Below are 26,414 nucleotides of genomic sequence, written 5' to 3'. Positions count from 1 at the left end.
TTATTTATTCACACAGCCTCGTTATCTCTGTCCACATTTTCTCTATTACTTGCCACAGTTGATATCTAAATCCAAGATTGTCGACTGGTATCGTTCCAAGGGTGTGTGTATGTGTTTTCCTCTGCCGACAGCGTTTTTATTGGTGTGTGTTACCTTAAATGATAAGTGCTTTAACACCTTTTGATTGTTTGTGATTGTTTCTGTCATTCGTGTCTGGGCTTTGTTTATCATCTGTTTGTGAATGAAGCAAGATTACTGAAGTTATGCGAGGTCATGGTCATCAAAAAAGTTCTGATTAAAAATAGCACAGACCAGAAAAAAATATTCTTAGGTGTTAAAAGAAGCTAATTGCATAGCTAAGGCCGTTAGATAACAGTTATTGGCCTAGTTTTATAATAATATTCAGTGTCTGAATGTGTGCTAAATTAATCCGTATGCAATGACTCCATTAATACACAATGATAAGACATTTATGGGCAGAAAACATCACCGCATTCTGTGATAATCCAAGGGGGGAAGACGCTTTTGTTTAGTGGCGTACCGGGCTCGACCTTTCCGTGACCTCCACTGTAGCTCTCAAGAAAATGAGGAGAAAGACGTGGATGTCAAATTTTTGCGTGAATCAAACGTCTGCCATGTTTTCAGTAAAGACACAAGAAGGTTAAAGGAGACAGATCCCCTCCAGAGCCGCCAGCTCGGTCCTATTTGTTTTCAAATTTGACTTTTACCAAACCTGCCTAGTATGTTTGATTCCACTCCCGAGGGGATTTGATGGTAATGTCAGTGTAGTGGGACCCCCAGGTTATGAAATATTACTCAGACAGACCTGCCGTTATGTAATCTTACATAACTGAGGCGGCAGCTCAGCAGGGTCGTGATCAGAGGCTCTGGAGGAGAAGCTATATGGGTCTGCTTATGGTATGAACTCACTGGCAGGGTCAACACACTCTGGGCCTTAAAGGGGAAGAGGCCCCGGCTGCATAAAGATACTGCAGTATTCACACATATGGACTTAAGTGCCTGACACCTAAAGGCTGAGGAAACAGAATAACCTCACCTATAGAAGGAACAGTTTTCTGCTGGCTGTCTGCCTCATTTTCAAACGTTATATACCTTTCTGTGAAATTCAGCAGAGCTTGTCCTATTTAAGCTAAAGACTTCTATGTCCTTAATTGACTTTAAATCATTCACTCATCTCTGATTGAACTAAACCTCTAATTTGATAATGGGTTTGCTTAAAAAATGTGCAAACTCTTGGGGATAGCCTGTCCAAAAGTTTATGTGAAGCAAGTACCTTCACACAGAATGTTGCAAATATTCAAGGTACTACAGTCTACAGCCATGATCCATGAATCTCTACCAGCTCTCTGTGAATCTCATGTGTTTCTCATTCATAATTGATGACATTCAACCGCAGCATACATTAATGGATTGAACAGACCTCAGGAATTCCCATGCAAGCTGCCATTGTGTGTAGCAGGTTTGAATTTGTGCTGCTGAATTTGTGTTTTCCCAGCTGGAAACTGACAAGTGCTAGTACAACAGCCCAACAGGCCTTGTGTGAAATACAAATAGTCCAATGAAGTGCTTGCGACAATCTGAAGTGTTTTATGGAGATCTTGAAATACGGTTAAATATATACAGTAAGGGTCACGTGAATTTAAGTGAAGAATGGGGCTGGATTCAGGCTCGCTAACGGACAAAAAAATGCAGAATCTGTTCATAAATTATGTCAAATAAATCATGTTTTACAGCATACCTATAATTCTTGAAATTATTTCAGTGCAAATAATGTATGTGTATGTCTGTTTTTCAGGCTGAGCCTCTGAGACAACCTGACAACTTTTTAACAGAAGAGTTTTCTCAGGTAAGAAAAATATTTATGTGCATAAATTTAAATCAAAAAGGGTCCAGAATGAGCAACAAATCCTCCACATTCTGTTTATTTATATTTAAATCGAGACCATGTATAGGTTTGTTTAAAATCAAGTGCTTTACTGACTAGACTTTTGCCTAATGGCACTCAGCAGTCAGGAACACTTGGTCAGCCATTTTAGTCTGTGGCCCGATCGAAACGTCGATGCACCATCAGAATAATTGAATTACTCTTCCCTGAGTCATTCTGTCGTGATTAACCTCACAGACATGTGCTAACTATGGGCCGACGTGAAAGCAGCTAGCAGACAATCTTTCATTTTACTGGCACGCCTATTTGAGTGAGTTTGGTGTTACACTGTTGGCTGTGACTTATCTTAGTAAGCAACAAGTGGAAGGGTCATCTGGTGGTCACATCCCGATTATCAGATGTTGCTGAAAAGTGAGAGAGTGCGGGTATAAAGAGCGGCCTGTGGTCTCGCCTAGAAGCTAGCTTTGGAGATGCCTCACATTACATTTTTGTCTTTGTGCTGATGTCACCCCCGTGCCCCCGGTCCAGCAGCAGGAGAATAAGAGCTACATTCTCCCTCTGCGACACAATAGAGCCCTTCTTGCCCTGATATTTTCACAATGTGTTTTTGCAGGGCCCTATGCACACAGAGACCGTTGATTCAGAGCTAGTTGAGCTGTGCTCTTTACCTGATATTTCCATTCTTGTTGAAGGTGTTTGCTCAGAGATTTGAAGCAGTTTGCCTCCACGGTCAGAACGAGCTTTGTAAATACACTGCAGGTCATTTATTCGATTTCCAGATTAATTTGCTGCACCTACTCAAAATGGGAAATGTTAACGCTGCTTCGTAAACGGCGAAGGGTTGACAGGATGTGTATATTTAAGATTGTAGTGATATTTTTCATGGATCAGTGACAGAGGAGCCATGTAAGCCACTGCAGTACAGTACGGTGGTGTGGCATGGGTTAATGTCTGAGGACCGGAGGAATGTGTCCGGGTCGACAGGGAGAATTCCTCAGTCTTGCGCGACTAGGTCACTGCACTGACGAGAGTCTGCCACCTATTTTAGCATGCGCATTGCCCTCCTCTATCTTTTTCTAATTCTGCCTCCCTGTCTTTCTCTCTCTCTCTCTCTCCTCGTTCTCTGTCTGGCTCCAAGTCTGTCCTTCTTTCTCCCCTTCCACTCTCTTCCTTTACATCATTTCATCCTTTGTTCTTCCTGCTCGCTCTTTATTTGTCCCTGTCTCTCTCTTGTGTCTCTTTTAGTTAATCTGTCAGTCTGTCTTTCAGTCACGCCGTCTATTTTGCTGTCCTAGTTTGCCTCATGTTTTTTTCCACTCTGTCTCCTATTTGTCCCCATGCACTGCTTTGCTCGTGTGTTGTTGTTTTTTCACCTTCAAATATTCATGCCTCAAGGTATTTATACACCAAACATCATTATTTTGTCATTATCATCTGGTTTATCCATTCTGCAACCCTTCACCTTCCTGTCTTTTTGGAGCAGATCTGTCCCTCTGTCTTTTTGTGTGGCACATCGAGTGCTGCAGGGAGGATGTTTTTTTGCAAGCTATCCCAGAAGTTAGCATCGCCATGATTCCCTTGACAAAAGCCAATGAGATTTTTCCATAGGATTTTGGATTATTGCAGAAAATAAGCTCTGTGGCAAAGAAAGGTCTCTGATACTTACATGTTTTGTTTAGCAAGATAATCTCCACAAATGAACACCACTTTTATGATGTTAGAAGCATAAATGCAGTCACTATAAGTAAATAGCTATTGGTAGGCTATTGTTAGGTTATTTACTGAAGTACATAATGTTGTAAAACAAAACGTTAAAATATCTTAAGCTTGTGTTAACCACAGACCTTATTTCACTCATCAAAATAAATCAAAAACCTATTCATAAAACCCACTGACTTAGAGACAAGGGAATCTGAGTGCAAAAATGCCAACTCATTTTCGTGTTTTAGGACTCATTCCTGCAGCGCTCTATGAGTTCAGTGCTGCAGGTATTTTCAAGTGGACATAGCAGGAGTGCAGGGGAGTGAGACAAAAAACTAAGACATATACATTCTCTATATGCTTGTGAATATGACACTGGCATGCTTGTTATTAATGCAGTGCTGTAGCATACATATGGTGCCTGGTGGTGCTGGTCATGTATGATTTATACGGTGCGTTCACACATACAGGCCGAGGGCTTTCAGACCAGCTATCTGTATTCCTGAGTGAAGGAGTTTGCAGAGTCTCACCTCTTCATTGGCTGTCAGCAGGGGTGACAGACAGACCCCCGGGTACAGGAGTGTTTCTGCTGATGGCAGATGTGGCGATTTGACACAGTCTGAACCTCGCAGACATGCTCTCTGAATGGAAGCACATTTCTACCCTTCACACAGATGTAGGCTGTGCACGGGCTTATACCTCATGCAGAGGGATATCTGCAGCCACACCTGGAGATTCTCTCTCTACATCCATATACATGTGAATTACTGGTGGAATACCTGGCTCAAGTGTTTCATGATTTATTGTTTCATTTTACTGGGGTGAAAAGTGTTCGTGGTTTGCCACATTAGCAAAACAGTAGTAAAAAGTCAAAAGAGGAAACAGTATTAAAAGTCATTTTAGCACATTTTTCTGTGACTGACAATGTGCCACACCATCTGAACTTTTTCCTAATTGAACTATTCTATCGTGCTACTTTTAATGACTGCTCTGTCATTCCCATCTTGTACTCCATTTAGGTGAAAACTAGCCATTTGAATTCCATAGACATTAAAATATGGAAATAATTGCTTGTATTCAAAGCATATATTGAGAGCTGATATGATTAGTCAATTACTTGGTGGACAGCAAAATTAATAGACAACTGTTTTGATGATTTGTTAATTGTTTAAGTCATCTTTTAGGCAAAATGCAAAGAGTCACTGGTTCCAGCTTTTTAAATGTTAATATTTGATGGTTTCCTTAGTCCTTTTTTTGATCTAAAGATGCCACTTTGGGCTTTAGGGCTGCAACTAACAATTATTTTCATTGTTGATTAATCTGTCAATTATTTCATCGATTCATCTATTAGTTGTTTGGTCCATGAAATGTCAGAAAATGGTATGGTAAATGTGTTTTTGCCTACAACTCAAAGATGTTCACTTTACTGTCGCAAGTAAGAAGCTTGAATCAAAGAATTTAGTCTTTTTTTTAATTGAAAAAATTAGTCAAACCAGTTGATTAATTATCAGATTTGTTGGCGATTAATGTAAGAGTTTACAACTAAACAATTAATTATTGCAGCTCTTTTGGGCTACAAAGAAATTTGATTAATAGAGAGACAAAACTGACAAATTTGTCAGTCATGAAAATTGCTACCTGCAGCCTTAATACGCATACAAAACTTTAAAGACTTAACTTTAATTGACAGTGTATCGTAACTGTTCTGTCATGTTAAATTATTAAATATAATGTCAGGCCCATCTTGTATTCCATTTAGCTTAAAACTGAATTATTAAGTGAAGAGTTTAATTCCATGAAATTACTTTGTCGTAGTTTCCATATTAAGGAAACAATGACAAAGTAATAGCTTGTAATGAAGCATTAATATTTACACATGCCACACTGAAATGATTTCATTCTCAACTATGTGTGAGCCTGAACTATTTTAGGTAGCAAAAATCTCCAAATTGGATTTACAGAGAATTTGGGGATAAAGCTCTCCAAATGCTATTTTATTCATCTGTGACAACATGTGTGTAACTCTGCATTTGTGTCTGTTCGTGTGTGTGTGTGTGTGTGTGTGTGTGTGTGTGTGTGTGTGTGTGTGTGTGTGTTTGCTCGGGCCCGCCACCAAGCACCTAAAGCCCTGGCAGTTTCAGACAGTGAAGGGAGGTGAGACGTGAGTAATAGCAGTGACTGATGATGTCACAGACAGCATTGCGCCGCTTCAGCTGCCCCCCTGACCCGGCTTTAGGATGGCGGCAGCAGCGTGCAAGCACCCGTGGGTAACACACGCCAAAGCACATTAGAGGCAGGGAGATGGAGAGAGGCGGGGATGGAGCACACAGAACACAGCTCAGGGGGACAGAGAGAGAGACAGAGAGACAAAGAGAGACAGAGAGAGAGAGAAGGGGGGGCTGTCAGATTAAAGAGGAGAGACAGGAAGAAAAGCTGAGAGACATAGCGATGTTTGCCTCTCCATGCTTTTTTTTTTTTTTTTAGCAGACTGTCTGGTTGGAGTTGATGTTCTACATCATTGCCTCAGGTATCTCTCACTGTCTCTCTCTGTCTGTCTCTCTGTCGGTTTTGCTTTCTCTATCAAACAAAATGAGTCTTTGCATGGGAAGAAAAAAGAAGCTTGATACGTGGTTAGTCAGAAAACAAATAGGCAACAATTTTAATTCATTTATCAAGGAAAAATGCCAAACGTTTGTTGGCTCTAGCTTATCAGACGCGAGGAATTTCAGTTTTTCTTTTTCTGATATTATCGTCAGTGGAATCTCTGTAGCTTTGCACAGCTGGTCGGACAAAACAAGACATTTGAAGACGTCATCTTGAGCTTGTGATAGGCAATTGTCAGCTACTTTCTGACGAATTAGGGACTAGACAAATTTACTAAGTTATTCTTCAAGAAAGAAAGCAACTGTCAACAATTATTTAAATTCACTACAGTCATACATATGATCTCTCTATTTCCTCTTTCTCTAATGTTCTCTTGCTTTTAGATAACAGACACAAGCATTTCACATTTTCTCTGCGGCATCTGCTTTGTTTGTATCCACTGTCAGTCTCTTAACTTGACTCACAGTGCAAAAGGTGAAACTTTCTGAGTGAGTTCAACAAGGGTGAAATGAGCGACATTGATGTAGTCGAAAGACTGCTGAGCTCGCTTCCTCAGACGTTATTCTCCATGTAAATCTTATAGATTGACTCAAAAGGCAGCTGTCGCTGGCTGCAACTCCTCTCACCCAGTCCCTCATTTGCTCCAGTGGGTCCATCGGGTGCTACAAAATATGCAATATATGATGATTCATATGAAGTGATAGAAGCATTTATGTAGCACAGAGAAACATATTGAAAAAAAATATGATGTACGATCTAAAACCTGGCTGATGGAGGAATTATTGCTTTGATGCATATGAAGAGAAAATTCAGACTGTACAGTAATGGCCACAAGCAAAATCCTGATTATATGGCTATAAATGCTATTATACTAACATTTAATTTACAGCTCTTTTTGGGGTTTTTTTCACTTGTCCAGTCAGGCAAGTGGTTCAGCAATTTACTTGACAGAAATACATTTTTACTTACCCCTCTACAAATTGTATTATTTATTGGCGGTTATCAGATAATATCTAAGACTAAAGTTAATCATATAGTTGGAGTTTCACCCACATCCTCTAACACGACCTAATTAAACTCCTGTTTCCAGGATAACTGAAATGCTCGCTTGCACCTCAGCTCATAGGCTTTGTCTTTACCTGATGCAATTTTCTGCCAATCGGTACAGCACGTGCAGCTCTCAACAGAGATGAAAAGGAAGTGAGATGATTCACTACCTAGTTATTTCCATCACCAACTCAGGAAAAAATGATTTGTTTAATTTTTTTATAACCACATCCCCGATCAAGCAAGTTGCAATATTTACTAGCATGACATGGCATTTTTCCTGCCCCAGCCAGTCAGACAGTCCTTATTGTTGAGCCCTGAGGCTACTTGAATCATGATTTTGCACTCTGGGAAGAAACTGTGATCAGCACTATTTTCTGACATCTCAGAGACCAAACAGCTGATTGATAATGACAATAACCATTAGTTTCAGTCCTGCAGTAGTTAAATTAATCACAGTTAAAGCCCTGATGATTATAGCTAAAAGAATTGCATCATATGTCAACGTTCATGCATTTTTAATGACAGGAGAGCACAGTCACAGTGTGATTAAAATATAGTGTTTTTGGTGTAATATTGCCAATATTGTAGGGTTTTTAAAGATATACTGTGTGGGATTTTCCTTTAAAAGAATGTATAGACTCACAAAGAAGTGCTCACTCTTGACGAACTTGAAGTGTGTGTTGATGTATTTATCTACAGAGGCTCTGCCTTCTGCCTGTACTTTTCTTCTCATTTTCATTTTCTTATGTTTGTGACATTCATGGGCATGTACTTCCGAAGTGCTGAGGTGAGGTCGGGGCTTTATAAAAACATAGTGTCTAGATGCCAAAACATATAAGCAGCAGTCATCCAGGAGACACAATGCTGAAAAAATAAATATAGTGAGGCAAAACGCCAAATAAATGTAAATCTGGGGTTGGCTTTTACTTTCACTTTGACTGATGAGTGTGTTTACAAAAAGTAACTGATATTTTTGCTTACTGTGCCTTTAATCGAGAGGCTCTAGCTAGTCCTACTGTATAGGGTAAAATGAAACGTAATCAGATCATCGTTTACAGGGTGAAATAAGAGTGCCTGTTATTTAACCTGATTCTTTTGAAATATATCACACAGTGTGCAAATTATGGTAAATGTCAGCTAACAATTACGCAATAGTATTGATGTTCCTACCACCATCCATATTTCTCTATAAAGGCATTGCTGTAGATATTCTCCTCAATTAAACAATATCTCTTTCAGCATACAGAATTTTCTCTACGGCATCAGAGATACTGCACTTAAAGCTTACTGAGGCATTTATCATTGAAATCCATCTGAAGAGCCGAGGAACCTTGAGCTGGAAGTGGAGAGTGCCCGTTTACAAGCACTCAGCACCCATGTGTTTGTTTTCGCCACTATCACTTCAAAGTCTCATTCAGTACTGACTCCCAAATGGCTCTTGTTTCTTTGATCTCATTGCCGAGAGATGAACGGATACTCAAAGGCAAGCAATCCTGTTCGTAATTTCAAGGCGACACTCTAAGGCAAATGAATCTCAAATATTTTTTCTGTATAGGCAGAAATCACCGCACTGGTATGGTATATTTCACCAATAAACAAATGTAACTGAGATAATAAATGATAAAATGTACAGCACATACTTAACGCCACTCATAAAGGTAAAAGTCCGAGAGGATGATATAGATATGGCTGCAATTCATCGCCTGTGTATTGCTCAGCTCAAAATAATATTCTCAACAAATGGAAATATGATACTGGATCAAACCCCTGGTGAATTCTCCATCACAGTCTAGACGAATATAGTCGACCAGTATATCATATTTCAGCAGAGGACCTTACATGTGCTGTTACACAAGAATACAGTTTAATCACACGTTTTTGATCAGAAATCTTTGTCTAAATCCAAACTCAATTCTGAGACTTTTTATGAGCGTGAAAAAAACTAAAATCTCTTAACATTTAGTTGATTAATCAGGTAATCGATCAAATGCAACCATTCGCAACTGGTTGGCTGTTGTTGATTTTTTGCTATATTCTTAAACTTTATTGACAAAACCAAATTGATTCATGGAGAAAATAATCAACAGATTACCAATATCAGTAACTGTTAGTTGTAGCCCTACTACATTGATGAAGATTGTCTAGTAGTCTTAGTATTTACCAAACCTTGCAGTAAAGCAATGAGAAGGCAAGCCCACTCCCAATCTGGACGGCCCTTACAGGTTTAGCTGTAAATGTCATGCCCCAACTGGGAGTTTGAGTGGAAAGGTCAGAATTAAATTCTTGATAGCCTGAGATTTTTAATATTACCGTGCTAGGTGAGACAAGATTCCTCCGCAGTATGCAAAAATATGAAATCTGATTTTAGTAACTTCTAGAAAGGTACAGAAAAATATTTGTGTTTCCAGACTCCTGCCCCTGTTCTGTTTTGTAAAGCATAAAATTCAGAATTTATAGAAGTAAATCAATACAAGCAAAGTGTTGTTGTTTTTTTTTGGCGTTTGGAGCAGGCAGCCAGCACAGCCAAAATTTTTACTATTGTTTAAGAGAGTTTGAGCCAGAGCAAGCTTGATGATATCGAAAGCAAGGCAAGAAGTATGGCGTCTGACTTAATGTACACTCCCATGCAGAGCTGCTCTACGCAAGTAAATGTACATGTAACTAATCCGGGCATCTTCAACAACAAATAACCAAATATCAAACTTTTCTGAACATTTATGAGTTATACAGTGTTATGCAGTTGTCAGAAAAGTAAACGGACTATCTTTTCTTCTTAAGGAAACCACACCTTTATAGCTGGGTTCATGTCATATCCATGGACACAGTGAATAATCATAACTGCACATAACGCTGTGAAAATTTGATTAGTAATTTTTTTTCACTCATTTTCAGTTCTTATTTCTAAAAAGATAGTACCTGACTACAAACCTCTGACAGTTACAGGCAACATAATTTGAATCCATTTATTGACAGATATCAGATATTGTCTGAAAAATCTACCGAGAAGTCTGGAAATGTATGGAATTTTGAAATGGCAAATGTGTAGAAACCCTGAGAGAAGGAAATGTCTTTAGGCATAAAATAGAAGTGAAAGGTTCGTGTGCAGACAGTGGCTGATGTTGCTGTTGTGAGATCTGAGATCAAGGTTTGTTTAGTGAAAGCCACGACCCTCTCACCTCAGTCATCAAGAGATTGGTCTCCAACAAAGTATAATACGTTAATACTCTAGTATTAGAAAAATGTTGAATATTGCCAGAGTATGAAAAAAATTATGAATGGATTTAAGAAGTGCAATAATAGATCAAAATTTAGACACACAAGTTAATTATTTTATTCAGGCATCATTTTTAGAGCACCTTTTAAAGAGCTTTCCATTAAAGAGTAAAATCCAACAAAGTGAAATAAAGAGAACAAATGTGTAATTTTATTGAACCTAGAAACGGTCTATAGAAATATGAAGAAAAAGAAGTGCTGTCTCAATTCACTGCTACTGCACACAGTATTTTTGAAAATGGGATATTTTTCCCCTTAGTTCTCAAAACAAAAAAAACCCCAAAACAAATCCAAGTGCAAATGAAAATGCGAAAACACAATTGAAGCGCTGTTGAGAGCATGCAAAAATAACAGGCTGCAATCATCCAAAAAAACGAGCCTATTAAAACCCTAAACTGGCAACACTGGCAGAGGGGACTGTGTCATGGGAGTGTTGGATTATGTAGCAGTGACCTCTGTAGTGCATTCTGACGCCTCTGTTTCTCAATATAGTGGAAGGGTAACTGTACATATATGTATAAACCTGTTATAAGCCCTGTAAGCAAGGTTAGAGCCAGCACTATTTTGGTAACATTCGCAATTACATAAGATGTAGCCTCATTTTTAAATACTTTTATTTTAAGGGGACTACATGCAGCAAATGGCCCCACGTTAGATTCAAACCCGAGCTGCTGCTAAGGACTCAGGGCACATGCTCTATCAGGTGAGATACTGGGGCACCTTAATTTTGCCACATTCTAGATGCCTTACAAAGGAGATAACTGCACACGATCCAGCATTAACAGCCCAAAAACTCCCTATCTTCATGACAATACTGACAACGGAGGTTCTGAACATCTTAACTGTGAGAAGAGTTTTACAAAAGGTCTGTTTTTTGTGACTTAAAGCGCAGTTTGCTCATTGACAAAAGCTCAAAACTCAAAGCTCAGTTTAAAAAAGATATCCATGCACTTGTGGACAAGGCCTAAACCAGAACACCACCAGTGATGCTTGTCTCCGGTGCACCGCTGCTCTCACGTCCGTCTGTTTTCTCTCTACCTCGCTTAACCATCCATTTTAACCATCAGTGACCTCAAATCACTGAGGTTTTGGTTGCAGAAATGAGTGGTCTTTCCCAAGTGTACGGTTAGTTGCTGTGCTGCTACTGGCACATCACCCATCCAACCCACCACCAGCCCTCCTCCTCCTCCCCCTCCACCTCCACCTCCTCCTCCTCCTCCTCCTCCTCCTCCTCCTCCTCCTGTGGTGCATCACCCCACTCACTCGCTTTCAGTCTCTCCTTCTCTCTCCTTCACTCCCTGGCTTAATATTGATCTGAATTCATTTGTTTCCTATTGATCTGCCACTCCACCCTCTGCCGCATTGAACAAACACAAGGACACACACCATGCGCACACAAGCCTCATACACGCACCCGTGCAGATGCAGCACATGCCTGTCTAATACAAGCCTCACGTGTGCACACACACGTACACACATACGCATAGCAAAAAAGGCTAAAAACACTTATTTACTAACGTGTTATACATGAACTGATTTGAAGGTTAATATGCACACACACACGCTGCAGACAGGCACACCCGCAATCACACACTCTTTGTCTGGGAGATTTCAGAGGCTGAAAACACGAAGGTTTGGAGAGGTCTCAGCTCGAGCATCAGACAAGCTAATGACATACAAAAGAATCTGGATTCCATATTGATCCAACACCTCAGGAGTGAGATGAAAACACAGGCAGTCCAAGGCTGGCATCGCCAGGCGACACAATCACTGCTGCAGTTCATTTCTCAGGTTTTTTTAAATCATACTCAGAGTCATTAGTTCAACAAATAAGATGACTTTCAGTTTGGTGGTAATTGTTCAGGGAGGTATGCGAGCTGAGATGTCATTTGTGGCAGTAATTGTGTATTTCTCAAAAACCTTTTATAGTCTTCAGAATAAAATTAGCAAATTAAGTCAATCACGTTTAAGGTTACAATACGTTCATTGACAGGCTTTCCAAAAACTGTATCATAAGAAATACAGAGGAATGTCATAATGTTATGCAGCCCAGAGCATAAACCTAAAAAAATACAATATACACAGAAATCAAATTTAATATATAATATATGTTTAATATATTGAAAGGATAGGGCTGGTGTTACATGATCGATATCAACAAATAAACAATAGAAATACACGTTCACATTACATTATTATGTATGTTGTGTTTTGTAGGATGACTTCACATTGCAGTCAATTAAAAGTTCGGCCAAGTTCACTACTTTTTTTGCAAGACAGCCCCGGCATTTTTAAAATTTATTTAACCCATTTCAAACCAGGTAAGTCCTGTTGAGATCAACAGTCTCTTTTACAAGGGAGACCAGGCCAAACAACAACACAATAAAGAACATAAAAGATGTACAGTAACATGTAGAAAACATATAGGCCCTGAATTTTCCTTTTTGCAGGCCCAAAGCATATTGGCTACTTCTGAAGATTTCAATCTTTAAAAATTTGTCAGAAACATATAAGATTTTCTTAAGCGTAAATAATTTCATAAAACAGGCGAGTACTGTGGTTTTTTAGCAAATTATCCTCACAACAGTGTGTTTGTTGAACAGAAGCAGAATAATATTTGCTAGTGAGTATTGACACCACTGTGATGGTGTATGTGAGGTTAACTCAAAATGAATTACAATGGTCGTGTTTATTTTAAAGAAGGAGCATGTCACCCAGTGCAACAGTGTGCCTCATTGATATACTGGAATACTTTTCGGACTACAACGGAGCTCTATGACACGGTAGAATAAAATCAATCGGGCAAAGCTGCAACAGAAGAACTTATAGTCAGTCTTATGTCTAACTTGTGTTATGATCAGGGTGGGGAATTAACTTTATTGTGGATTCCAAAGTCTACCAGCCACTCAATAGATTACCATTGTTTTTTTAGCTGGTGAGTGAAGCAAATCTAGCAGCCACATATTACCAGAGTTGTACCTTTAATGACTTCATGTGACAAATATAATTATCGATTGATATAAAATATTTTCTTGGCACGCTGAACTCACTATTGTAACAAGCCACAAAATATAATAAGCCACACACACAGTGACAGCACCAACTGTTAGCATCACACATCTAATGTTACTTGTTACGTTTATTAACAGGTTTAAAGACAGAGTTGAGTCATTACTGTGTCAGAGTGAGTTTGTTAGGACCAGGTTGGTGTTGGATGTTTGCCCCTGCTGCTGTGTTAGCTTGTGATAACCGGGCAGATGTTGAACTGACCGTTTGCTGGGAGTAAAGTTGCTCTGGAGACAGTGGCGACCGAAAGTTTGCAAATCAGACAAGGAGTCTGGACAGTCTGCGATCAGACTCCTGGTGCAGAAAGGATTGAATGCAGGCACTGTTTGACTAGAGATGTTTCAGCGCTACTCAGTACTGGGTTATTAAGGATGGTACCTTAAAGGTATCGAGTACTAACACCCGGCCCTGGTATGTTTGCTTAAAAGATGCTCTAAGCTTTCTGTCGTAGTGATGCTTCACATTGCCACTTAAATAACTGTCAGGGTCTCAAAGCATATGATATATGAGACAAACTGGATTTGAACTGCCTGCAGGAAGGATAAACATGTAAATTTCTGTCAATTTTTCATTGAAAGCTCTGTTTGGCCATCTAATTTTCTCTCTTTAGAACACCATGTGAAATTATTTGTCTTTGTCCCTCTTAATTCTCCAGCTGTTGTCTCTCATTTCATCTCTTCTAATGGCCTGGGTCTCATTTGAACATTGAGGGGGACATACATGAAGCAGGGTTTGGTTGTACTCCACCTGAAAAGTTTTAGCATCAAACACTTAATTTCCTGCATTCTGGTGAATTTTTATGCACCAATTTTTGCCTTTTCTGTATCAATTTATGTTGTAAGCATTGTTAATTTTGTCAGAATAAAAGTCCTCTGCTACTTTCATGTTTTTATTGAAGGAGACAATGCATTCTATTTATTCAATTCTATATATTCAGGGACACATATCCCCTGCATCCCCCCTGAAATCTGCACATATGCGGTGTGTGTATCTCACTCATTCAAGTCACAATGCTCATCAATATGCACAGATTTGTTTATAAAGTAGCATCACCTGAAATGAGTTAATGCATGCAATTGTTCTGTGAGTGTCCTGGTCGCTAAACTAGTGCTATGAATGCTGTGCAGGTTAGATAGAAATTCTAAGTCAAAATTTAATTAAATTTTCAATAACTGATTGGATGGAGAAGAATGGCAGTTTAACAGGAACTTATTGATGAAATAAAGAATATCACCAGCTTCATCCTTCAGAACTCAGTGTTTAATTCAGTTACATGAATGGCGGCTCTCCGTCTTCAATAAGCTGTGACACATTGACCAGCCTTCCTGTGGCCCCACCAGCCACTGCAAATTTTTGGTTGGTGGCATCAAGTTGCCATGACACCAGACTGTTTTTCCTGCCCTCTGACCTCATTTCAGGACATGCTGTGCTCAGTCAGACTGCATCTCCAGCAGCGGCTTGAGTTCAAAGGGCCCGGGGGAAAAGGAGGCAAGGGGGAGAGGCTGTTTCCTCTTGATAATATTAGATAAGATGCACCACAGGCAATACTCGCTCTCCCTAAGTGCATGCAGAGAGGAACACAGAGACCTATATATACGTACACATATGGGAATTATTGAGCTCACACCGACACAAAAGCCGCTCATCTCCGTCTCTATTGTCTTTCATTGTGTTGCAGTGTCATAATTATTGCATTTGTTTGGTTCACTGCTGTTTAATTTATGATGTCTGATTGTCTTTTCCAGCGTTATTAATGTATTATTCATTACCATTGACTTTAACCGTCTCTGCTTTACATGTATTTTTGTACCACCCTCTCATTGACGCTTTGTTGATGGCACAGTATTCATTCTCACCATTATCTCTCACTTTGTTAATCTATTTCATACTCCGCACACGATGTTTGATGCTTCCTCCATTATAAATGCTTGCGTTTCTGTTCACTTCTTTGTGCTGCCTAGTGCTTCATCTCTAATCAGGGATTGGTCCATTATGATTTAATTATCTCTGAATATTCTTTCATGATTGAGTCCAGGATGGTTTTGCTGAAAACGGCACTACTAGATTGTATGGCCTCGATAGAAGCCCAGATATGGTCGTGTCTGGGTGGCTGACTTTAGTTATTTACTTACCAACTTCATGGCTCAGTATGTTTATTGATGTTCCCCTTCCTATCCTGTGGTATGCTTATAATCTGCATGATGTTCTTCTGATTTCAGGAATGTCCTGGTCAACCAGAGAAGCTTCCCAGTGAGGAGTGAGCCATGGGAAAAAACGAAAACTACACCCCGGTTGTGAGGTAAATGCTTTGACAACGTCTGTTTCTTCCCGTTTACACCAACAAAGACTCGTTGCATCTGACTGAAATGAAAGAGACAGCAAACCTCTTGAGAGATCACAGCTAGTGATGGAGAACGTCAGCTCCAAGTATACATAGAAACGATAACATTTCAATGTCTCTCAGCTTCTTTTTCTTCTCTGACAGCCTCTGTCTGTCTCCTCCTGTCTCTTTAATTTGTACTCTTATCATAAAAACGCAAGTTTGTTCTAATTGACAAAGCATGTAGAGGTAAAAATGTTATATCTCGAGCTGAAAGTAGAAGATTCAAATCATCAGTTGGAGACCCCCTCTGTCAATGTATTTCAGGGGGTATATTGGTCCCCTGATTTAGCTGCAGAGTGAGCCCTCCTCGCTTTCATGCTGCTCTGTGGTACAGGCAGCTGCAGACCCAGACCCAAGATCACGCTATAGGGCAGCTACAAAGTCCTTTCTTTATGCTGCCTTTGCATTTTTACACAGAACTGAACAACGGCAGCATCATGCTACTCTCGTGTGTTATTTTAGATAGCATGCTGGCATCCTGGAAGCAAAAGAGGCGTGACAGGTGTGATGTGTAACACCGTAGCGTTGGCCTCTATTGTGACATGTAACATATGCGCTAGCTGTGCTATATAAACAATAACAATGGCATAGCTTGGCAATAACAAACATTTACAAACTCTGTGAGATGGCAGCTGATCTCGTCTTTTGCTTGGAGGGCAAGGAGCTCCTTTGTTTTCCCAATTTGCAGACATTTTGGGTTGCTGTTCTTCTAAATCTCCTGGCAGTGGGTTGAACACATAACACGTTGTCAAAATGTCACATTCGTCTTGTCTGCTGCCCCTTTTACACCGACGTCAATTCGGTACTGTTACTACCTCCACTGCTGGCTTAAAGGCGAGACAGCTGTGTCCCCCCATTCTGCAGTCGTGCCTTTTATAAAGAATGGCAAGGCAAAATAATGGTGCGATGTTCCTGCCTGGAACAGGCAGTGCAGAGGGGGCATTTTGGGGGATTGAGGCTGCTGCGTTATCCTCTGTCCTCTGCTTAGAAGTGCTGAATTTACAGCTCACAGCAGCTTAACGCGGTACAGTCTCTGGCTTTTGTTTAATATCTATTGTTGGCAAAAAATGTTGTATGACACATATCCGATCTGTTGTTAGCGTAGTTAGCACGCATTAGCTCGGGCTAGCTTGGCTTGTTTACTATATCACGTTAATGCAGCTGTCACCCTGAATGTCCTGCCAAACCTTGTTGAAACTCCATATGAAAAAAAACATAGTTGAATATTAACATTAGACAGCCAAATCTGATTTGACTCATATAATTCTGAGTTGTGTACAGCCCTCGTTGCCACCGTAAACGGACTACTTCGCAACAGTTAGGTATCTCACAGTTAAACCTGTTGAAAGAAGACTAAATCAGAGAGCCGTCACTCATGTTATTCAACATAATTGCATATGATTAGCAGTGTTCTCTCTTTTCCTTTTTCTTTGTTAAACTCACACTATACCAAGAAAAAAATATATATATCAGCAAGTATGTAAGCCAACAAAAGCTGCCTCCCATCATTTGTCACCCACAGAGTCAAACCAGCAATAAGGAAACCAATTCAAAATTATTTAAAATAATTATATGTTGTACGCATATAAAAGCCCTCATTATGGAATAAGAACATTAAATTGTTAGCGTACTTATTTAAGCTGAGACGTGGTGTGTGCATTGTGCGCACTGGTGAACATGCACACACACACACGCGCGCGCACAGACACACACACAGACACACACACACACACACACACACACACACACACACTTTCTCCTCTTCTGCTCACACACATCCAGGACATGCACACACATACACACATACTGGCCGACACTACCCAATAGCCATTGACAACAGTGCCCTAGCAACCACTGGGCATGATGCCAAGCCGCTGAGGTTGCCTGGTAGTGTGTTCCCATGGCAACGTTTTCTGCCTTTGTAAATAAGGTACGTGGAGAGTGAAATAGGGGGGTTTGGGAGAAATTGCACCACAGAATCTCATTCTGTCTTGAGAGAACTAATAATTTATGGTTTGTGAGTAGTGGATACTTACCCTGGCCCTGCACCAAGCTGTCATCTGACTAAAAAGGTGCAATAAGCATCGACAGGGATCTCAGGTCTGAGTCCTTGCTGCACAGAGTCAGATCCAGGAGGAGTAATCTTAGTCTTCCTTCCCAGCCTTTAAAAGACTTCTCTTACAAATATAATTGGGAAAGTAATGATCACACTCTGCTGTCGGCTCTGGTGAAGTTGAATGTAAATTCTGAATGTGTTTTCTGGCAATGTGTCACTTACTCACTAATTTATTTATGTATTTTTCTATTCCTTCTATCCATGTATTTGCCTTTCTCATCAACCTAGTTTAAGTTTGTTTTACATCAATATTTATTTTGTTTTATTTTTAGTTAGAATTCTATTAAATATGAAACAATGATGTTCTCCTAAACAGTGTGTGCCCCTCTGTAAAATCAAGCACACTATCAGCGGTTCTTCGGCCCGGGTTTGAGAACTGCTGTCTGAGGCCTGCATTCCTGTTGAGGTGCTACTTGCCAGACGATTCATAGCTGCGGTTAACAGTTTATTTGCTGTCACTGGGCAGATTTCGCTCCTCCGTGCCCCTACATTGTTTGGGTGGCGCCGTAGTCTTTGTGCGTCACTTCTCAAAGACGATGAGTGGTGGAGAGTCACCTGAAGTCTTTGTTTTGTCATTGACTGCAGAGCCTTAATGTTTTTGGTGTTTTGTTTTTAATTAACAGAAATGTCTTGTTGCAAGGCAGATGAGCCCTTGATTTCAGTCATCTTCTCCCATTAATCATCTCTCCAGTTCTCTCCAGTTTGTCAATGTCTTTTTTGGTCACATTTCTCATGTAAAATGCAATGAGGCTGTTGCTGACAGTCTGTTGTTGTTGAGAAATTTTATGTATTTAATATACATTTTTGAGTACTGAAGAACAGAATAATTATTGTTTTGATGACATCAGTTCTCTCAAATGTTGAGATTGAATGGGTCAAAAAGGCATGCAACATGGCCATGCATTCAGTCTGCATTTAGCACTGCTAGTTATTTTTCAGATTGATAATCTGTAATATTTCTGTAGAATTGCCAATGTGTAAAATATAAATTGAAACAAGTTCTGCTCATTTTAAACAAAGAAATTATCTTTCTCTATAAATTAGGTGCTTTAACTGTCAGTTCAATGAATCAATCAAAATCTTAAGCCTTCTATCAAAGAAGCAAAAAACCTGAACATTTGTAGGCAATTTGTCATCCTAATGAAAAAGTCTCGGCTGCCAGTTTTCATACACAAACTTAAACTTATGGATATTCCCTCAAAATAAGAGTTTTATTGTTTCAGCAGTGATGACTGACAAACAGTGTTATCGCTCAGTATTGTCTCAGCTGTTGTTAGGCAAGATAAAAAACATGATGATTATGTGCGTGATAATCCAGATCCCCAGAGTCATTATTGTAAGAGATAACAACAACAACTTGAATTGAATTTACAAAGTGAATTACCGCTAAATTTAATTTGAGAGATAAACATTTATTAAAATCCTGATGTAAAAACTGTCTGTAATTAAATTAGCTAATGAAATTTAGTTTCGACTTAAATACATATTTAGTTCTGCTTCGCATCAAATGTTTTTCAGTATTCTGTTGCAATACTAACTCCTGTGGCCATGTAGATATTTGACAGTTCAGCAATGCCAATATTCTTATGCGACAGGGCTAAATTTTTGTCTTAAAAAATTTGGACACTAATGCAAAGTTGTGATGATTGTGATGATTACAACAGCTAATACTGAGTTGCTAACTAAAGCCCACCTATGTGATTAAAATGTCAGATTTTAGTTAAAATAATGTCACTGCATAAGTATCTTCAGGGTCATTGTAATGCCTTTCTTACAGTTTTCTGGTCCATTAATATTTTGGTGATTTAGGCGCACTTCCATATAAACTTCGGCTCAACATGATTAATTTGTTTTCGCTCTCTCAAGAGGCCGAACTGTAATCTCCACAAAGCTTCACCTGACCCAACACCAGCCGGGGTTCGGGCTTATGCACCACCCTGGCCTCCAGTGCAGGGGCTTCCCACCAGACTCACATTGGCACACAAACACACCCAGGCAGATTGGCAAAGAGCTGGCATTGGCACAACCATGCCGCATTCATGCGTGATCCGACTGCGAATGAGATGGTGAGAGAGGTTTAAAATGGGGAGGAGCAGAATCAAGGGGATCAAGGGGGGGAGACTTAGTTGGTATGAACAGAGAGATTGTCTGAGTAAAAAAAAAAAAGTTGTAAAAGATTTTGAGGCCTGAAATGTTCAATGATGGAGGACAAATAAGAGGCACTTAGAGAGGTAGGAGGACGGCCAAAGAAAGAAAATGAAGGGTAGGTGGAGGGTGGGCTTTTAGCATGGCAGAGGGCACTGGAGAGAGGCGAGGTGAATGGGTTTGTGTTTGGAAGCTGGCCAATTAAAAAAAAAAAAACAACAACAATCTATGTCTCTATTAAGCATATGGTGCTGCCGTACCTTTTGAAGTTCACAGTTAGTTGGCTCATTTTTCATTTATTAATGGTTAAATGTTATATCGTTAGCACTATTATAAGTTGAGACTGATTACTAATGGCTTTTATCCCTGTAATGTCATTGAACAAGACCCAACAAAGCCATTCATCATCTTATACACATTCACCTGTGCTATGCAGTACATATTAAAATGCAGTTATGGTCCTGGCGGGCAATAGAGTGAGTTACCTTTTGAGGAATCAAGGATTTACCACTTTCCTGTTTGACTCCAGCTTTGTCAGTGAGGCCCCCGTCATCCAAGACTTCAAGGTTGTATTTTTGGTGCATTGACCAAGCTGAATAGGAGGCCAAGCAACTCAGCTGCACAGCCGCTATCAAGTAATCAATGAGTCCTTGAGGCACACAGGAGGAGTGTCAAAACACAGCCATTGACTGCTAACAACAGCCAATTTGCTGCTTTTGCAGCAGATCACCTCAGCTAGATGTCGAATGTGTGGGTGCGCCTCATTATTTATGGAGTATGAGAGAGATTGACTGGATAGTGCTGTTACTCCAAATTGTTATCCAATTACTCACCCATTAGATCCTATTTGTTGTACGGAAACCTGCTCTACAATGCACCAATTTATGCATTAACCAGAATGTGCTTTATTAAACAGTGCAAATCAGATTATAATGTTTTAATGTGTCAAGATGTCTGACACCATTCCTGAGATTCTGATCAGTTCAAAAGCAGATAAACACACCTGCAAACACTAATGGCACACAATCTGGATAAAATACTCAGGGATGCACCATTTTATCAGCCGAATGTCTATACTGGCCGATAATCACCTTGTAGACCGCCATCAGCCTGTCTGCAAATCAGATGAAATTCACCAATGGCATTGGATGACATTTTTCTGTTGAGTCACATCAATTTTGCGCAAACTAAACTAAACTAAAAAGCAGGGTTCCGAACTGACAGCGTACCGTCATCCAGGAGACACTAGAAAATGAACAAACAGAGATCTCCTTGGCCTTCGGGACGAAAGGATGTACCAAACTCACTGATAATGCCACATTATTAACAACAAATCCGTGTTGAAATCGGCAGGAGGAGAGCATGCTTTGGTACTGGCACAGAATTTCATAATTGGTGCATCCCTAAAAACACTAAATTTATCTGTATTTACAGTCCGACAATGCCAAGTTTTAAGTGCATAAATTGAGTCACTTACATTCATTCATTCTTCATTTATTTATGCACTCAGTATTATTTGGCCTATCTATGGCTGAAAGGAGGCATGGTCACTTCTACAGGCATCATTAACTGACCTCTCTGCAGCACTGCTGAACTCTGTATGGTGCTTCACATCTGTGACACTGTTTGCCCTTGTTAATGTTAAGACCTGAGGGCAATGACGTGTTGTTCACTACAGCCGCTCTTCTGTTAGGTAACGCTCAACGATAATCCTCCCCCACAAAGTCAGATTTGCCTTTTTAAGTACACGTGGCTTTTAGAAGAATATTTTTACCTTTGAGTGATATTGTGATAGACAGTGAAGAGAGGCAGAGAGGGAGAGAACATGCACGGTTCATGGTTCAAGGTAAAGGTCTCACAATACTTCAGAGGAACCAGGAAGAAATTACTTCATGTTCAAACTGCAGGTTGCATGTTGTAAATTTGGTGAGACAGGCCCCAAGTTGTAAGACAGGCAAAAGTGTTTATACCTCTTCCAAACAGCCGCACTCAATGAAATGCTATGATCGAACAAATGAGGATAATGGAGAACACTTTTGGTCAATCTCTTCCTGAAGGTAGTCATGTGTTGAGCTCAGTTGTACATATGTAAAGAGCAAATGAAAACACTCAAGAGAGAAGTTCAAACCCTGCCTACATTCACAACTCTGTACACCTGGACACATGGTCGTGATTACTGGATTGTAAAGTCAGAAAATTACTAACATTTTAAATGAAACTTCCCCTGATACCTCAGTTGGATCGGGTGTTTCAGACGATCAGACAATCACTTCATTTAAAGCATAGGCAAGGGAGGGTATACATATTTTTATAGCACATTTCAGCAATAAGGCAATTGAAAGTGCCTTACCTAAGACACAAAGAGGCATTAAGACAAGACATAAAAGAAACATAAGGCGATATAGACAGACATATAAGTATGATAGAATACATAGAAGATAGAAATGAACGAAAATTGATAAACACAAAAATTATGACATTAAAAATTACATTGCAGTTACAGTGCAGTAAGAGACAAAAATAATATTTACCCTAAGTGTAATTTATTAACAAAGTAGTGGAAAACAGAAAAGTTTGTAGAGTTAATATTCTTAAACTTCACATTCATTTTTTAATGAGATATATTAACACCATCAAAATGGAGGGGTTTTGTTCAAAATTAATTGAAGCAGGCATAAACACGATATTATTTACACTGTATATAAAGAGCTGTAACAATTAATCAATACATCTATTCGTTCTTCCCCAGAAAATTCATCAACAACAATTTTGATAATCAATCAACCAATCAATTGTTTGAGTCATTTTTCAAGCGAAAATCTTTTCTGGTCCAACCCTCCGATGTGATGGTTTGCTACTTTTTTTGTCTTTTCAATCTCAGAGCCCATGGGCGCTCAGTCTGACGACGATAAGCATCTGACGGCAATGGCCAATATTTGGGTAGATCCAGTGAAGCCAGTAGATATACTCAGGCCAAGACTTCCTTTTCTGTGGGCCGGTCATTTCAGCTAAACTCTATAAACATATCTGTGTACAAATGCAGATAAATTTTGAAAAAAAAGACAACGTTAAGCTAAATTGTCGTTAGACATTAGATTTCAAGATTGCATTTCGGCCAAGGTGTTCTGCATTACCACGCGGACTCAAATGTGATTGGCCAATAATACTCAGTATATAAACATAAACTAGATCGTTTGTGATACCATAATCTTGTCCCATTGCCTACAGATTCTGCATAGATGCGCAGATATCTGTTTCTAGAGATAGCAAACTAAATATATTTGAGTTTTAGAGAGTTGGTTGGTTGGTTAGACAAAACACACAGTCGGAAGATGTCAGCTTGAGATAATGAGAAAGAAACAGCTTTAATATGTCATTAAATCTTAATATTTGTGGTCAAACATTTTGCATTAGACGAGTTAAAAATCCACACAACCGAGAGAAATGTTCCTTCAACCAGCTGAAGGTGTGGTGTCTAATATCAGCCTTCTTCAGACATCATGACAGGACTGGAATCTGTCTATTGGCTCAGAGAAATGAAAACAGAAGAGGAGTATTCGACTTTCACCTCAGAATGACAATGAAGTGTGCTCAGTTGTGCTGAATCGAGTCTTTGAGGATAAGGAAGATTCCACCAGCTCCACTTGCAGAAGTAGGTCAGGCAGACGCCTACAGTAAGCAACTGCAGGTTAAGTGCTTGTCTTTGTATTCAGAGACAGTGAAGGTCTGCCTTGGCCTCTGGTGGGGGTTGGGGGTGGGCTGTGTACTGCGTCTACCCACAAGAGGGAGACAAGTCCACAAAAATGCAGTTAGTTAGCCAGTCTCAGCTATTACTCCTTTCATTTCCAACAGTATCACAATATTAAACTTTAATCTTGTGGCCACAGACCAAGTTTTTTCCTTTTTTTTCTTATTACATGTTAATCTGAAATATAGCCTCATCATTAATACATGAGATTAGGAATTAAACGAGACATAAGAAAGGGACAGATGACAGAAGCAGACAGACAAAGAGAAATAAAAGACAAGAAGATTCTGCATGAGAGGAAGAACACACTCCGGCGCTGACCCGGCTCCGGTGCTCTGCAGTGTGAGGTAGTTGGTTGTATGGTTTCGCATCATAAACAGCCTGGAGATAACTGTACAACCTTCTAGCTTTCCCTGCGGTGTCACCCAGACTTCACACGAAGGACATCACCCTTTATGTCTCTTGAAGTGGTGAGTACGAAGACTGACCTGAGACAGGATAGAAAGTTGTTTTTTAAACTGTTCGACCACTATTCATATTCATATTAAACATGACAAAGTAACAAAAGAAATCAAAGAGTTTTTAGGGCTGAAGTTAAACTAATCAGTTGTATATATTCTCTCTTTGTCTGTGTCGTATAATTTTTTTTACCTCTTTTCTTTTTCAAGGTCTGTTATACTAAATGTCTGATCCTTTGCAGTGAGGGACAAAAGACTCACTAGGGCACTACCATAATTCAACATCTCTCCTTCAACAAATTCGATTTAAAGACCATAATTAAAACGGCCTAAAAACAAGCTACATAACTATGTCTGCACTGACTTTAAATCTACAATGTCTGAAAACACTAACCAGGTTTTGCTGTTGAGGTCCAGCTAATCCAGACATCAATATACCCACCTTGCTCTGCAGCGCTCTTTGATTTGTTATTTGGTGCAGTCCAATGGGGTATAGAGCCAACTATCAATAGCTGTTTGCTTCTTTGCTTTCTTAGCATGCCGTGCACAAAAACACAGAACATCTCTTCAAGCGACATTATGTGATGGGGAACGTTAAAATGAGGATAAGAGGAGGGGCAAAAACGTTTAGAGAACTCAACTAAACTCTTAATAGTTTAATTGCATATTACACAAATATTCAATTGGTTTCTAGTTTTTGTTTAATTTTGGTGCCGTCATTCAGTTGACATAAAAATCTGAAAAGTTAAGCATCTGTAGAAGCTTGCTGCTCTGTAGTCTTGGCAGATAATGACAGTGTGCCCAGACGTTAGTATCAATGTGTCCTGAAGCACGAGGCTGTATGTGAACTTGCTTACCGCCTCCGCCTCCTTTTCCTCCTTCTCCTCCCTGTGCCCCAACCCCCCACCACCACCACCACCTCCTCTCCTCACTCCCCACCACCCCCACCCCACCCCTCTCTGTCCCCCAGTGTGTCTGGCTAGTGGCTCAGACACTCAGTATCCGCATTGCGTTGCAGTGCTCCAGTGAGGAGGGGAAAAAGAGCATATATCAGCAATCTCTGCCGAGCGCTGCTCTTTTCTGTACGCACACAAAGAAACGACTCCCCGGCATGTTCCAACTCAAGAGGAAATACAACCGCCACAATAGAGCCGCTTGCCACTCGCTATATTATGAAACATGGCCGGTTGCTGCATTTCTTTTTATAATTAATACTGACATTTGACAAATAATGTCAACTGTTACTTATCCTCCATTTTTCATTGATTCCCCTTAAGTTTATTGTGTTATAATCTGTTTCATCACCACATACCTGCATGAAATTTGAAAGTGTGTCCTTTTTTATTGAAATTTGTGAGAACTAATTTTGATTTTATTCTCATGCACATTTTGTTCTCACACACGTTAGGTGTAATTTGGGGAGTTTTTCTCTTAAAGATGCAAAAGTTCAGCTGTGTGATTTCACAATGTCTGACGGCTCACTTATCACTCACCATGTGACAAGGGATATTTGGGAATTTGTGCAACAACGGCAGATAGATTGATATGCAATGAGTCGTGCAGATAGCAGCCTGTTGTGTTAATGAAATATGGAAGAAGAGCAGCAGTGTTGTGGTCAGAACGGCTGGGAGGTTAATCACCTTTGGGCTTGCTGTGGCTTTGATCCTCATGCTGTGTAAAATCCACAGCCTCCGTCTGTGAGCTCCCTCCACCCCACTACCCCCTGTGTTCCCTCCCTTCCTCACACACACACACACACACACACACACACTCCCTTTCACACAGATGCAAAAGTGCACAGCGGTGCACAAGGACATGCACGCACACACCTCACACACTCATGCACCTCCCTCCGAACACGTTGACTCTCTCTCCTCCAGATTCAAACACACACAAACAAACAGAGTAATAGACACCCATTCAAAGGCACGGCATCGTGTGAAAGTAGACTGCAAGATGGGACG

At 39.9% G+C, this 26,414-nt stretch overlaps 1 long non-coding RNA gene across 1 annotated transcript in view; it reads left to right on the top strand.

Moving 5' to 3' along the window:
• The first annotated feature begins 1,826 nt into the window (after window positions 1-1,826).
• The window catches only part of LOC126383816 (uncharacterized), a 26,445-nt gene continuing 1,857 nt past the window's right edge, over window positions 1,827-26,414 (top strand). Inside the window, exons 1-2 of the long non-coding RNA XR_007569191.1 lie at window positions 1,827-1,867; window positions 15,820-15,899. This is a non-coding gene — a long non-coding RNA (uncharacterized LOC126383816). The remainder of the gene's footprint in view (window positions 1,868-15,819; window positions 15,900-26,414) is intronic.

Source organism: Epinephelus moara, chromosome 22, assembly GCF_006386435.1.
Source record: "Epinephelus moara isolate mb chromosome 22, YSFRI_EMoa_1.0, whole genome shotgun sequence".
NCBI classification, from domain to species: domain Eukaryota; kingdom Metazoa; phylum Chordata; class Actinopteri; order Perciformes; family Serranidae; genus Epinephelus; species Epinephelus moara.
This window is presented reverse-complemented; position numbering and strand designations above follow the sequence as displayed.